This window comes from Canis lupus, chromosome 16 (assembly GCF_011100685.1).
Source record: "Canis lupus familiaris isolate Mischka breed German Shepherd chromosome 16, alternate assembly UU_Cfam_GSD_1.0, whole genome shotgun sequence".
In the NCBI taxonomy this organism is placed as follows: Eukaryota; Metazoa; Chordata; class Mammalia; order Carnivora; family Canidae; genus Canis; species Canis lupus.
In genome coordinates, this window is record NC_049237.1 from 33,618,698 (window position 1) to 33,632,510 (window position 13,813).

General features: G+C 36.4%; 1 long non-coding RNA gene across 2 annotated transcripts in view; it reads right to left on the reverse strand.

Annotated features, from left to right (window-relative positions):
* The window catches only part of LOC111090299, a 38,627-nt gene extending 27,970 nt beyond the window's left edge, over positions 1-10,657 (reverse strand). For both annotated transcript variants that reach the window (XR_005371507.1, XR_005371505.1), the window contains exon 1: positions 10,557-10,657. This is a non-coding gene — a long non-coding RNA (uncharacterized LOC111090299). The remainder of the gene's footprint in view (positions 1-10,556) is intronic.
* Positions 10,658-13,813: the final 3,156 nt, after the last annotated feature.

Below are 13,813 nucleotides of genomic sequence, written 5' to 3' on the forward strand. Positions count from 1 at the left end.
AAAAAAAAGCTGAAGTATCTTTATGAATAAAAGACAAAATATATTTAGAGCTAAAAATATTGGCAGGGATAAAGAGGGTTATTTTATAATGCTAAAGAGTGTACTATTTCAGGAAGACATAGCAATCCTAAATGTTTTTGCACGTAATAACAGCTTCAAAACACATGAAGAGAAAACTGAAAAAGGTGTAAGGAAAAGTAGACAAATCATAATAATAGTTGGATATCCTTTAAATGAAAGGTAAACAGGGGAAAAGAAATAATATAAATAAGAGAAGAAATCAATGAAATAAAAAACATAAAACCAGTAAAATAAAGAAACTCAATAAAATCAAAAGATAATCCCTTGAGACAACCAATAAATTCAATAAAACTCTAGCCAGATTGACCAGGAAAAAAACAAAGAGATATTAATTGTCAAGATCAAAATGAGAGACATGATATTACTAGAGATTTCACAAATAGCAAAAGGAAGGAAAGAGAAAATTATGAACAACTGTATGCACAGAAATCAGACAATGTTGAACAAATTTCATGAAAGGTACCAACTACAAAACTCACTCAAGAAAAAGAAATAAGCTCTATAAATCTGAATATTCAATACTGTGAAGATATCTACCCTCTCCAAATTAATCTATACATTTTCTGTGCTCCAATAAAAATATCAGTTTTTTTAAGAAATTGATAAGCTGTTTATAAAATTCATATAGAAACATAAAGAACCTAGAATATCCAAAAACAACATTGAAAAGGAAGAACAAAGTAGAAATACTAACTCTACTTGATTTTTATTTCAAAACATATTATAATGCTACTATTAGGATCAGCTTCATGGAGTTGCACCAGATTGCACTCTTAGGAGAGTCCTCTGCTGGAAATAATGCTCTGCTGTTACTGCCTTGAAATCCTTAATAATTTTTTAACAAAGGAACTCATATTTTCATTTTATACTGAGCCCCACAAATGTAGCTGCTCCACCTACAGAAATCAAGACAGTGTGGTATTTATGTAAAAATAGAAAAGTCATTAAATCAGTGTAGAGTCCAGAAATAAACCCCACCCACAACCACTTTTGACAAAGGTACAAAAGCACTTTAGTGGAGAAAGGATAGCTTTTTTAAACAAAGAATGCTAAAAAAAAAAAAAAATTGGACATTGATATGCCAAATAAATGAATTTTGATCCAACTCATACTACATGCAAAATTAACACAAATAAGCATAGTCATAATGTAAAACCTAAAATCATAAAATCTCTAGAAAAGAAGTTCAGAGAAAATCTGTATAACCTTCAATCAAGCAAAGATTTCTTAATAACAACACAAAAAACACCCATAAAAGAAAAAAAATTGATAAAGAAGACTTCACCAAAACTAAAAATCTTCCCTCTTTGGAAAAAAATGAGTCCAGAGGAATAGTTAAGATGGCAGACTAATAGGGGGACGCTGTGTTTGCCTTGATGCTCAAACTCTGCTAGATCAAGATCAAATCATTTTGCAATACTAGGAAATCAACCTGAGGATTAAGAAAACATCTGCCCAATTGAAGGAAGAGAACATGGCAGATGTGAGGTTCAGAGACATCAATTGGGACACAGAAAAGTGACAGTGGTGCCACAGAGGGGTGGGAGCCCTGTGTGGGGAAAGAAGTCAGGGAAAGAGGGAGATAATGGAAGAGAGAGCAGCAAGTAGGGCAAGAGCTGTAGTGTGAGGACCCCTTGGGTTGCACAGGGAGAGAATTTTCCCCTTCCTGGAGGCCTGCCAGCACCACTGGGCAGCTGTTCACAAGAGGGGACAGACATGCACACTCAGGGCAGTAATCTGGTCACAGTTTTTTGTGGTGCTTTCCCATAGACTCCAGGCATCTGCACAAGCATACATCTGCTTTCCTGGGACATAATGGTGCAGATCAGGGTGCTGAGAGACTCTCCTCTGATGGAGGGGAAAGTCTCCCTGAACCCTGCCAGGTTCTTTAAGATTTAAAGTTTTGAATCCAAGCCACTGGCCAGAAATAAAACAAAGGATAACTCGCACTGGGTGTGCCAATGGGCTGGACACAGACAGATTGAAGGCAGAGATCTGCCAAAAGCCTAGGACAGAAGAGGGGAGACTGTTCACTTTTCTCCTGAACAGCTGTGGCCTTGTAAGTTCCCCTCCCCAGGGATGAGAGATGACACCATCTTCCACCCCCACCCACCAGCACCGAGGGACTTCAGAGAGAAATACACATCTCCAGTGGGAGCTGGAGTCACCTACACCAAAGTGTACCACCCTGCACCCAGCAGGGGCATCTTTACTAAGGCAGGTCTGACTATAAACCAGGGCAGCAGGCCTCTCCCTCAGAAAGCCAACACAATCACATCTCCTGATCATAGAGTGCTCCAAAGTGTCTGCTTCAGATCCAGTGGAAATAGGACCAGGCTTTCTTTACATATATATTTTCCCCCCTTTGGAATTGGGCTTATAGTTTTTTAGTTCATTTGTTGGTTTGTTTGTTTCCTTTTCTCATGTTTCAGTTCATACTTTTGTTTATTTTTTCCTTCTTTCTTTTTCTTTGGAGTCAGCCTTATAGTTTTTTGCCTGTTTGCTAGCTTTTTTATTTCTTTTCCTTTTCTATTTCCTTAGATCAAGGTTTTTTTTTTTCCTTTTTAAAAATCAGGCTTATCTTAACAAACAAACCAAATCATACATAGTTAAACAAATCAATCATACATAAATCATGCCCCACTGCAAGCAAGGAGGAACTCTGCAAAAGACTGACCTGTGGGGAAGAGCAAAAAAAACACAATAGCAGAGTGCACATAGCATACACCAGAAACACTTCCTGAAGTGCCAGGCTCTGGACAGTATATGACCCTTTCTTAATATGGTAGTACTCTCAGCAGCAGTAAACATAACAAGTTTTCTTAACATGCAAAAGACAGAAACCTAGACATAATGACAAGATGGAGGAATTCTCTCCAAAAGATCAAGAAGAAACCACAGCCAGGGATTTGCTCAAAACAGATATTAGCAAGATATCTGAACAAGAATTTAGAACAACAATAATAAGGATACTAGTTGGACATGAAAGAAGCATAGAACACATCAGAGAAACCCTGGCTGTGGAGATAAAAGACCTAAAAAATAGTCAGGCTTAAATAAAAAAATGCTATAACTGAATGCAAAACTGATTAGACTTAATCACAATGAGAATGGAAGAAGTAGAAGAACAAATAGGTGATATAGAAGATAAAATTATGGTAAATAATGACGCTGAAAAGAATAGGGAAAGAAAACTATTAGATCATGAATATAGACTTAGAGAACTCAGCAATTCCACCCAGTACAATATTTATCCATTTCATAGGACTCCCAGAAGAACAGCAGGAAGGGGGGGCAGAAGGCTTATTTGAACAAATTATAGCTGAGAACTTCCTTAATCTGGGAAAGAAAACAGGCATTCAAGACCAATAGACACAGAAAGGTCCTCTCAAAATCAACAAAAATAGGTTAACAAGAGGACATAGCATAGTGAAATTTGCAAAATGCAAGGATAAAAAGAGAATTCTAAAAGGAGCTAGAGACAAAGATCCTTAACCTACAAGGGTAGATACATAAGATTAGTAGCAGACTGGTCACACAACTTGGCAGGCCAGAAGAAAGTGGCTTGATATATTCAACATGCTAAATGGGAAAAATATGAAGCCAATAATACTATATCCAACAAGGCTGTCATTCAGAATAGGAGAGATAAAGAGATTCCAAGACAAGAAAAAACTAAAGCAGTTCATTAACATTAAACCAGCCCTATAAGAAATATTAAAGAGGACCTTTGGGCAGGAGAGCCCAAAAGCAACAAATATAAGAAAAGAGATAATCTACAGGAACAGCAACTTCCAGATAATACAGTGACACTAAAGTCATATCTATCAATAATTACTCTGAATGTAAATGGGCTAACTGCTCCAAACAAAAGACACAAAGTATCAGAATGGATTAAAAAATAAGACCTATTGATATGCTGCTTATAAAAGATTCATTTTAGACCCCAAGACACCTCCAGATTGAAAGTGAAGGGGTTGAAACCATCTATCCTGCTAATGGACATCAAAAGAAATCTGAAGTAGCCATCCTTATATCAGACAAACTAGATTTTAAACCAAAAACTTTAATAAGAGATGAATAAGAGCATTATATCATAATGAAGGTGTCCATCTAACAAGAATATCTAATAACGATATTTATGCCCTGACTTGGGAGTAGCCAAATATATAAATCAATTATAACAAACATAAAGAAACTCATTGTTAATAATACAATAATAGCAAGGGATTTTAGTACCCCACTCAAAGCAATGGACATATCATCTAAGCAAATCAACAAGGAAACAATGGCTTTAAATAATACACTGGACCAGATGGACTTAACAGAGAGATTCAGAATATTTCATCCTAAAGCATTCTGTATTCAAAAGAATACACATTCCTTTGAGAGCACATGGAACATTCTCCAGAATAGATCACATACTGGGTCACAAGTCAAGCAACAACAAGTACAAAAAGATTGAGATCATACCATGCATATTTTCAGACCACAATACTATGAAATTTGACAAGAAAAAATGTGGAAAAAACACAAATATATAGAGGTTAAAGAACATCCTACTAAAGAATGATTGGGTTAGCCAGGAAATCACATAGAAGCAAATGAAAATGAAAACAGGACATTCCAAAACCTTGGAATACAGCAAAGGCTGTCATAAGAGGAAAGTACATAGCAATATAGGCCTAACTCAAAAAGCAAGAAAAGTTTCAAATATACAACCTAATCTTATACCTAAAAGAGATGGAAAAAGAACTGCAAATAAAGCCTAAAACCAGCAGAAGAGAAATAATTACAATTAGAGCAGAAATAAGTGATGATATAAAGGGGTGCCTGGATGGCTCATTCAGTTAAGCAGCCAACTCTTGGTTTCAGGTCAGGTACTGATATCAAAATCATGAGGTCAAGCCCCACATCAGGCTCTGCACTTAGCTCAGAGTCTGCTTGGGACTCTCTCTCCCTTTCCCTCTGCCCTTTCCCTCCTGCTCTCTCTCTCTTTATAAAATAAATAAAAATAAAGTCTTTTTAATATAGAAATTTAAAAAAAAACAGTAGATCAATGAAACTAGGAGGTATTTCTTTAAAAGAATGAACAAAATTGATAAACCCCTAGCCAGACTTGTCAAAAAGAAAGGAGAAAGTACAAAAATAAATAAAATCACAAATGAAAGAAGGGAGATCACAGTCAATACCACAGAAATTCAAACAATTATAAGAGAATATTATGAAAAATTATATGCAAATAAATTGGGCAATCTGGAAGAAATGGATAAATTCCTAGAAACATACAAACTACCAAAACTGAAACAGGAAGAAATAGAAAACCTGAACAGACCCATAACAAGCAAAGAAATTGAATCAGTAATCAAAAATCTCCCAACAAATAAGAGTTCAGTGCTAGATGGCTTCCCAGGGGATTTCTACCAAATATTTAAAGAAGAATCAATACTTATTCTTCTGAAGCTGTTCCAAAAAAATAGAAATGGAAGGAAAACTTCCAAACTCATTCTATGAGGCCAGGATTCCAAATTTTGATTCCAAAATCAAATCAATCAATGCTATACACCACATTAATAAAAGAAAGGATAAGAACCATTTGACCCTCTCAATAGATGTAGAAAAGGCATTTGACAAAATACAGCATCCTTTCTTGATAAAAACCCTCAAGAAAGTAGGGATAGAAGGAACATATTTCAACATCATAAAGGCCATATATGAAAGACCCACAGCTATAATCATCCTCAATGGGGATAAATTGAGAGCTTTTCCCCTAAGGTCAGGAACACAACAGGGATGTCCACTCTCACTGTTGTTGTTCAGCATAGTACTGGAAGTCCTACCCTTAGAAATCAGACTACAAAAAGAAATAAAAGGCATCCAAATCAGAAGGGAGGAAGTCTAACTTTCACTCTTCACCATGATGTGATATCCTATGTAGAAAGCCTGAAAGACTCCACCAAAAAATTGCTAGAACTGATATACAAGCTCTGCAAAGTCTCAGGATACAAAATCAATACACAGAAATCCGTTGCATTTCTATACACCAATAACGCAGAAGCAGAAAGAGAAACCAAGGAGTCAATCCCATTTACAATTGTAAAAAAAAACCCATAAGATACCTGGAATAAACCTAAGCAAAGAGGTAAAAGTTCTGTACACTGAAAACTATAGAACACTTAAGAAAGAAACTGAAGACACAAGGAGATGGAAAAACATTCCATGCGAGTGGATTGGGAGAACAAATATGGTTTAAATGTCTATACTATCCAAAGCAATTTACACATTCAATGCAATCTCCAACTAAAAAACACCAGTATTTTTCACAGAACAAGAACAAACAATCCTAATATTTGTATGGAACCAGAAAATACCACAAATAGCCAACCAAAGTTGGAGGCATCACAATTCTAGACTCCAAGCTGTATTACAAAGCTGTAATCAAGACAGTATGGTACTGGGGAAAAAAATACACATATATAAATGGAACAGAACAGAGAATCCAGAAATGGACCCATAACTATATGGTCAACTAATCTTCAACAAAGCATGAAAGAATATCCAATGAAAAAAAGAGTCTCTTTAACATGCGATGTTGGGAAAACTGGACAGCAATATGCAGGAGAATGAAACTGAACCACTTTCTTATATCATACACAGAAATAAATTCAAAATAAATGAAAAACCTAAATGTGAGACAAGAAACCATCAGAATCCTAGAGGAGAAAATAGGCAGCACCTTCTGTGACCTCAGCCACACGCAGGAATTTCTTACTCAACAGGTCTCCAAAGGCAAGGGAAACAAAAGCAAAAAGGATCTACTAGGATTTCATCAAGATAAAAAGCTTCTGCACAGTGAAAAAACAATCAACAAAACTAAAAAGCAACTAACACAGATGGAAGGAGAGAAGATATTTGCAAATGGAATAACAGATAAAGGGCTAGTATCCATAATCTATAAAGAAGGCACCAAAATCAACACCCCAAAAATAAATAATCCAGTCAAGAAATGACTAGAAGACATGAACAGACATTTCTCCAAAGAAGACACACAAATGGCTAACAGACACATGAAAAAATGCTCAACATCACCCATCATCAGGAAAATATAAATCACAACCACAATAAGATATCACCTCATACCAGTAAGAATAGCTAAAATTAACAACTCAGGAAATAACAAATGTTGGCAAGGATGTGGAGAAAGGGGAACCCTTTTGCCATGTCAGTGGGAATGCAAACTGGTGCAGCTACTCTGGAAAACAATATGGAGTCCTCAAAAAGTTAAAACAGAACCACCCTATAACCTAGCAACTGCACTAGGTAGGTATTCATCCAAAGGACACAAAAATGCTGATCCGAAGGGGCACATGCAGCCCAATGTTTATAACAGCACTATCAATAATAGCCAAATTATGAAAAGAGCACAAATGTCCATTGACTGATGAATGGATAAAGAAATTATGATATCTATATGCAATGGAATATTACTCAGGGGGAAAAAAGGAATGAAATCTTGCCATTTGCAACAACCTGGATGGAGCTAGAGTGTATTATGCTAAGCAAAATAAGTCAGTCAGAGAAAGGTAAATATCATTTGATTTCACTTATGTGTGTTATTTAAGAAACCAAGTAGATGAATACAGAGGAAGGGAAGGAAAAATGAAATAATATAAAACCAGAGAAGGAGGTAAACCATAAGAGACTCTTAACTATTCAGAACAAATGGAGGGTTGCTGGAAGAAAGGCCAGTGGGGGGATGGGCTAAATGGGTGAAGGGCACTTGTTGAGATGAGCACTGAATGTTATTTTTTTTTAAGATTTTATTTATTTATTTATTCATGAGGAGACCCACACACAGAGATTGAGAGAGAGAGAGAGAGAGAGAGAGAGGCAGAGACACAGGCAGAGAGAGAAGCAGGCTCCATGCAGGGAGCCCAACGCGGGACACCATCCCAGGTCTCTAGGATCACACCCTGGGCTGAAGGCAGCACTAAACCATTGAGCCATCCAGGCTGCCCAGCATTGAGTGTTATATGTAAGTGATGAATCACTTAATTATATGAAAGAAAGAAGGAAGGAAGGAAGGAAGGAAGGAAGGAAGAGAGAGAGAGAGAGAGAAAGGAAGGAAGGAAGGAAGGAAGGAAGGAAGGAAGGAAGGAAGGAAGGAAGGAAGGAGAAAGAAAGAAAAGAAAAAGAAAAGAAAGAAAGAAAAGAAAGAAAAGAAAAGAAAGAAAGAAAAGAAAGAAAAGAAAAGAAAAGAAAAGAAAGAAAAGAAAAGAAAAGAAAAGAAAAGAAAAGAAAAGAAAGAAAAGAAAAGAAAAAAGAAAAAGGGAGAATATGAAGTCACAGACTGGGAGAAGATATTTGCAAAGTGTAAATCTGATAAAGGATTTGTATCTTTATATATATAAACTCTCAAAAATCAACAACAAAACACAATTCAATTAAAAATTGGCCAACTATTTGAATGAAAACTTCTCCAAAGAAGATTTATGAATGTCAGAGTAACACATGAAAAGATACAATATATCATTAGGGATATGCAAATTAAAGCCACTATGCATGGCTAAAATGAAAAAAACTAAAAAAAAAATAATAATAAAATAAAATGAAATGAAAAAGACTGACTACCAAGAATTGGCAAAGTGTGGAGGATTTGGAATTTGTGTATCCTATTGTTGGTAATGTAAAATGGGACAACTAGGGATGCCTGGGTGGCTCAGTTGGTTAGGCATCTGCCTTTGGCTTAGGTCATGATCTCAGGGTTCTGGGATCAAAGCCCCAATTGAGCTCCCTGCTCAACAAGGAGTCCACTTCTCCCTCTCTCTGTACCCTGAGCTCCCTGCTCAACAAGGAGTCTGCTTCTCCCTCTCCCTCTACCCCTCCCTCTTGCTGTGGGTTCTCTCTCTCTCAAATAAATAAAATCTTTTTTAAAATTTAAAAATAAATAAAATGGTTTTTCTTTTTAATTAAATATATGCCTATATATGTTCTAGCATTCCACTCAGGTATTTACTCAAGATAAAAGGAAAAGCAGATGTCCACACAAAGACTTACATAAGACTCTTCACTGTAGGTTTATTTGTAATTTCCGAAAAATAGAAAAAAAACAAATGTTTATCAACTTGTGAATATAAACCAAATTGAGATATATCCATATACTAGAACACCATTCTGTAATAAAAAGAACTCCTAATACAACACACAACATGGATAAATTCTCAAAACCACTGTAAAAAGTTTAAAAAGTTGGCCACAAAAGACTAACATAAAATTCTAGAAAAGGTAAAAAAGATCAGCCACAGAAAACAGAACAATGGTTGCCGGGGTCCAGGATGTGGTACAAAGGAGGAATGAAGGAACTTTTTTCATAATAGAAATGTTCTATAACATGAGTTTGGTAATAGTCACATGACTATATACACGTATTGAAAGTCATTGTATTATACTTTTCAAATTACTAGTTTCATTTCATGTAAATTATATTGCAATGAAGCTGATAGTTGTTTTTTTTTTTTTTTTATGATAGTAACAGAGAGAGAGAGAGAGGCAGAGACACAGGCAGAGGGAGAAGCAGGCTCCATGCACCGGGAGCCCGACGTGGGATTCGATCCTGGGTCTCCAGGATCACGCCCTGGGCCAAAGGCAGGCGCCAAACCGCTGCACCACCCAGGGATCCCCCTTTTTTTTTTTTTTAATTTATGATAGTAACAGAGAGAGAGAGAGAGGCAGAGACACAGGCAGAGGGAGAAGCATGATAGTTTTTTTAAGTAAGCTCTACACCCAATGTGGGGCTTGAACTCACAGCCCCAAGATCAAGAGTTGTATGCTCTATCAACTGAGCCAGTCAGGTACCCCAAAGCTAATAATTTTTTAAAATGGCTTATTAGAATGCTTCCCCTAAGAGATGATGCTATTGGCTCATGAGAAAAATACAAATAAATTTCTCTTTAAGTATGTGCCTGAAAACATTATCTTCAGAGCCTTACTTGATGTCTGATTGGAAGAGCAACATCTTATCCAGGCAAAGGTAATACATAGTTGCAGAATTTCATTTGACAGTCTCACCTTGTTTTTTTTTTTTTTATGATATGTTAAACTGTAGTGCACAAAACAGAAACAGTAAGTATCAATATCCTTTAATTACTATCCTTTCATGGATAACTCCTGGTTTTAGGCATGTAGAAAACCATCTCTCTACAAATCTTTACTAATGTCCCTGAAGTCTTGACAAGGCTCCTTGTCCCCCTGTGAAAGAGAGATCCAGGAGATGGTCTGCTATACTGAATACCTCAGAATCTACACATTAGATTTCTACACATTATTTATTTAGATAATCTACACATTATTTATCTGTCAAATAAAACGTTTTCATTAACAAACTTTGTGGAACTAGAATTTCAAATCTGTAAATCCTGGAAAGGAAGGGAGAACAAGAGGTGGGTTGGCGAATGGGGGGAGGGGGGCAGGTGTACCTGTTCCTTAATGTTATCTTATAGCACCTCCTGGTGTTTGGACACTGAAGGTTTAAATCTTGGATGGCCAAATCTTCATTTTTCTCTAAAACCAGAGAAACTCAGATGATTCTTTATTTAAAAGTAAAAATATACAATAAATGAATTCATAAATGAATTATAAATGAATTTATAAACTTACAAACTATTTACAGTGAAGTAAACTGAGAGATTCTTGGTTTGCATCTGCCACTTGTTTTCCAAAAGAAATAAAAATAATGCCTAGAGGATAGTCCTAACTTTAAAAAAGAAAACATAGCAGGAGGAACATAAAAAACACCTGAGGGGATGCCTGGGTGCTCAGTAGTTGTGTGTCTGCCTTCAGCTCAGGGCATGATCCCGGGGTCCTGGGATGGAGCCTGCTTCTCCCTCTGCCTATATGTCTCTCTGCCTCTCCCTGTGTGTCATTCATGGATAAATAAGTAGAACGTTAAAAAAAATTAGCAGAGTTTTTTAGCCATCCAGCTACCCTTAACCCCACATAGAGCACTTTACACTAAAAGAACTGAGCATTATATAGAAACACAAATGTGGCCTTGCCAACTTATAGCCCCCAAAGAGAGATGTGAGGGCATGTCTTACTTAAGTCGCTGTGTGGCTAGGTGCCAAATCTTCAGGTGTTTTGTCATGTTTTTATTCTTTGAAATTGATATGATGAGCCACCAAAACACAGTCTTCTTATAGCCACAGCTCCACAACAGAGTGGGGTAAAAATAACCCTTGAGTCTAAAAGAGTTCATGATGATGGATGGGACAGCTGTTCCCATGCGTAGGTAATCAACCACTGACAACAGATGCTAACCCTGCTTGTGCCACACAAGCCAGCTTCTACAGCGATCGGACCCTCTATCTCAGTCAGGTTCTGAGCACTCATTAGGCATGGAGAAGAGTCAGGACCAGTTTTACCAGTAGGAAGTTCATCATTTGCCAGGGCTAACAAAAATGGTTTGCAAGGAAAAGAGCATGGAAATTCAGGCATGCTTACTTAATAAGAATGAGCTAAATTCGATGCCTCTTTCCTCGTGCCTATACCCCGAGCATTCCATTTTCACTAGACTTCTGTTAAGGTAATCAACCAAAGTAGGAAATGGAAAAAAACACACAGCGCATTTGTTGCATCTCAGTGACTCTGAAATAATTTGAAGGTAAGGGAGGCTGGAGGGATGAAAGCTAAAATGTCCTGAGATTATCTGCGGATATCATTTATCCATGCTGGATGCTACCCCAAGTCCATAGGTAATCCAAGGAGTCAACTGGAGTTCATGTCTCCCAATATGGATGTTGAACAGACAGATCAAGGTGGGGGGAGGGGACAGCATTTATCACTAAGTTACATAAAAAATGATATAGCTAATCTATTGCTAATATCATTGCAGCCATTAGATAGCATGTCTTGGTATAAACGCAGTGATAAGCTTGAAATTTGAAAAATTAATAAGTCGGTTAGTTAATATGATCCTTTCACTCCAATTTTTTCAGTTTCTGCTGTTTGTGTATTATTAAAATACTTTTTTACTCTACTGGAGGAAATCAGCAGGTGCTTTTCAATTATTTAAACTCATCTGGAAACCAAATTACTTAATGTAATTATATCTAGAATAAAAAAATAGTAATAAAAGCCACTTACAGTTCTGAGGGAATCTGACATATATATTCACCATTTTGTAAAGAAACAATTGATTTTTCTTTTTGATTTATTTTGATTTTGTTTTCCCTAAGAATTGCAAGGGAACAATCAAAAAAAGATGGTAATATTTATCTCAGAGATAAAATGTGCTGTTTTCCAATATGCAGATATTATCCATGAAAAATCCTTTTTTTTTTTTTTTTTTTTTTTTTTTGCTGTTGTTTCACCCAGTTGCATAGATAATGAGGATTCCCATGTCACCTCTGGTATAATTAATAAGGGAAGATTTCATTCTTACTGGAGCAAAGGAATATCTTAGAACTGAAACAAAACAGACAGAGAAACCAAACAAACAGCCAAGCAGGGCACAAAAGAATGTGTAACTACTACTATGAAAGAGAGAAAAGCCACAATAAACAATATAATTTGCATGTTTTAAACAACTTCATTTCCTTTTTAAAAGGCCAGAGTCTTATGAAGCTGCTTTTCCAATTATCCTGATTTTGAATCAATGGGTAGGTGTTTGGGACAGAAAATTTAAACGCAGCTGTTTGGATATGAAAACCTCCATAATTTAGACTTGAGCCAACCAATAAAGTACCCGTCAACCTTTTACAACTTCAGAAAAAGCCTCAAGCTAGCATTTATGCCCGCCTCGATATGTAAAGGCTGTACTTGGCTAGGATTTGACTCTGGGGAAATTATTCTGAAAGGAGCAAGTTAGAAAGGTATAAGCACATAGACTTGTAACACAGCAAAAACATTTGCTTTACTGGTGCAATGAAAGAGCAGCTGCACATTTCTCACAGCCCTCAATTATGATCTATGCGTACCAACACAGCACACAAATTCTGCTTTTTATATTAGTGTTCCTACAACTGACAACAAAATCTTGTTTCAAGCAACTAAAACAAGGCAGAAAGGAGAGCTCTCGTGATCCAAACAGCTAACACAGAGGTGACCATAAAGATAAACTATTCTTTCAAACATGTGCCTTTTTGAACATAATTCATTTTTAGTATGAACCTTGTAGGGCTTATCATAAATTGAACCATTTATTCTTAGAATTTAATGCCTATTCCTCTCACTGAGAAATGTTATTTTTAATTAAACAATTAAACTAAATTTGCCATCCTTGTGTGTTTTATTTAAGACTGAAAGCGCTGCTTTCACAAAGCATTGGTATTTTATTTTTCAGTCAGTAACTCCTCATAAATATATATATTTCGCCAACTGTTCTGATAGTGGCCAATTAGAGAAGTTCTTTTGGCTCCCTCTAGCTTATCTTTAAGGAATGAAATACATGACTCTCATCACACTTCTCTGAACCTATATGAGAATGTTTGGGTCACAGTGTTTTAGTCTCAGTCACAGATGTTAGACCCAGACTCTGACTCTCAAGCCAACGCCAGCTCATGACAAAACTGACACTGCCCTTTTGCAAGATGAAAAAACAAGCAAACAAACAAAAACCAAGGGGAGAAAGCAGTTTTCATAATACTGAATTTATTCCATTGGGAAAACTGCCCTTGATTCTGTGAGCATGTCTTTCAAATGCTTGATGGTTAAAATTCTGTTTTGAAATAAACAT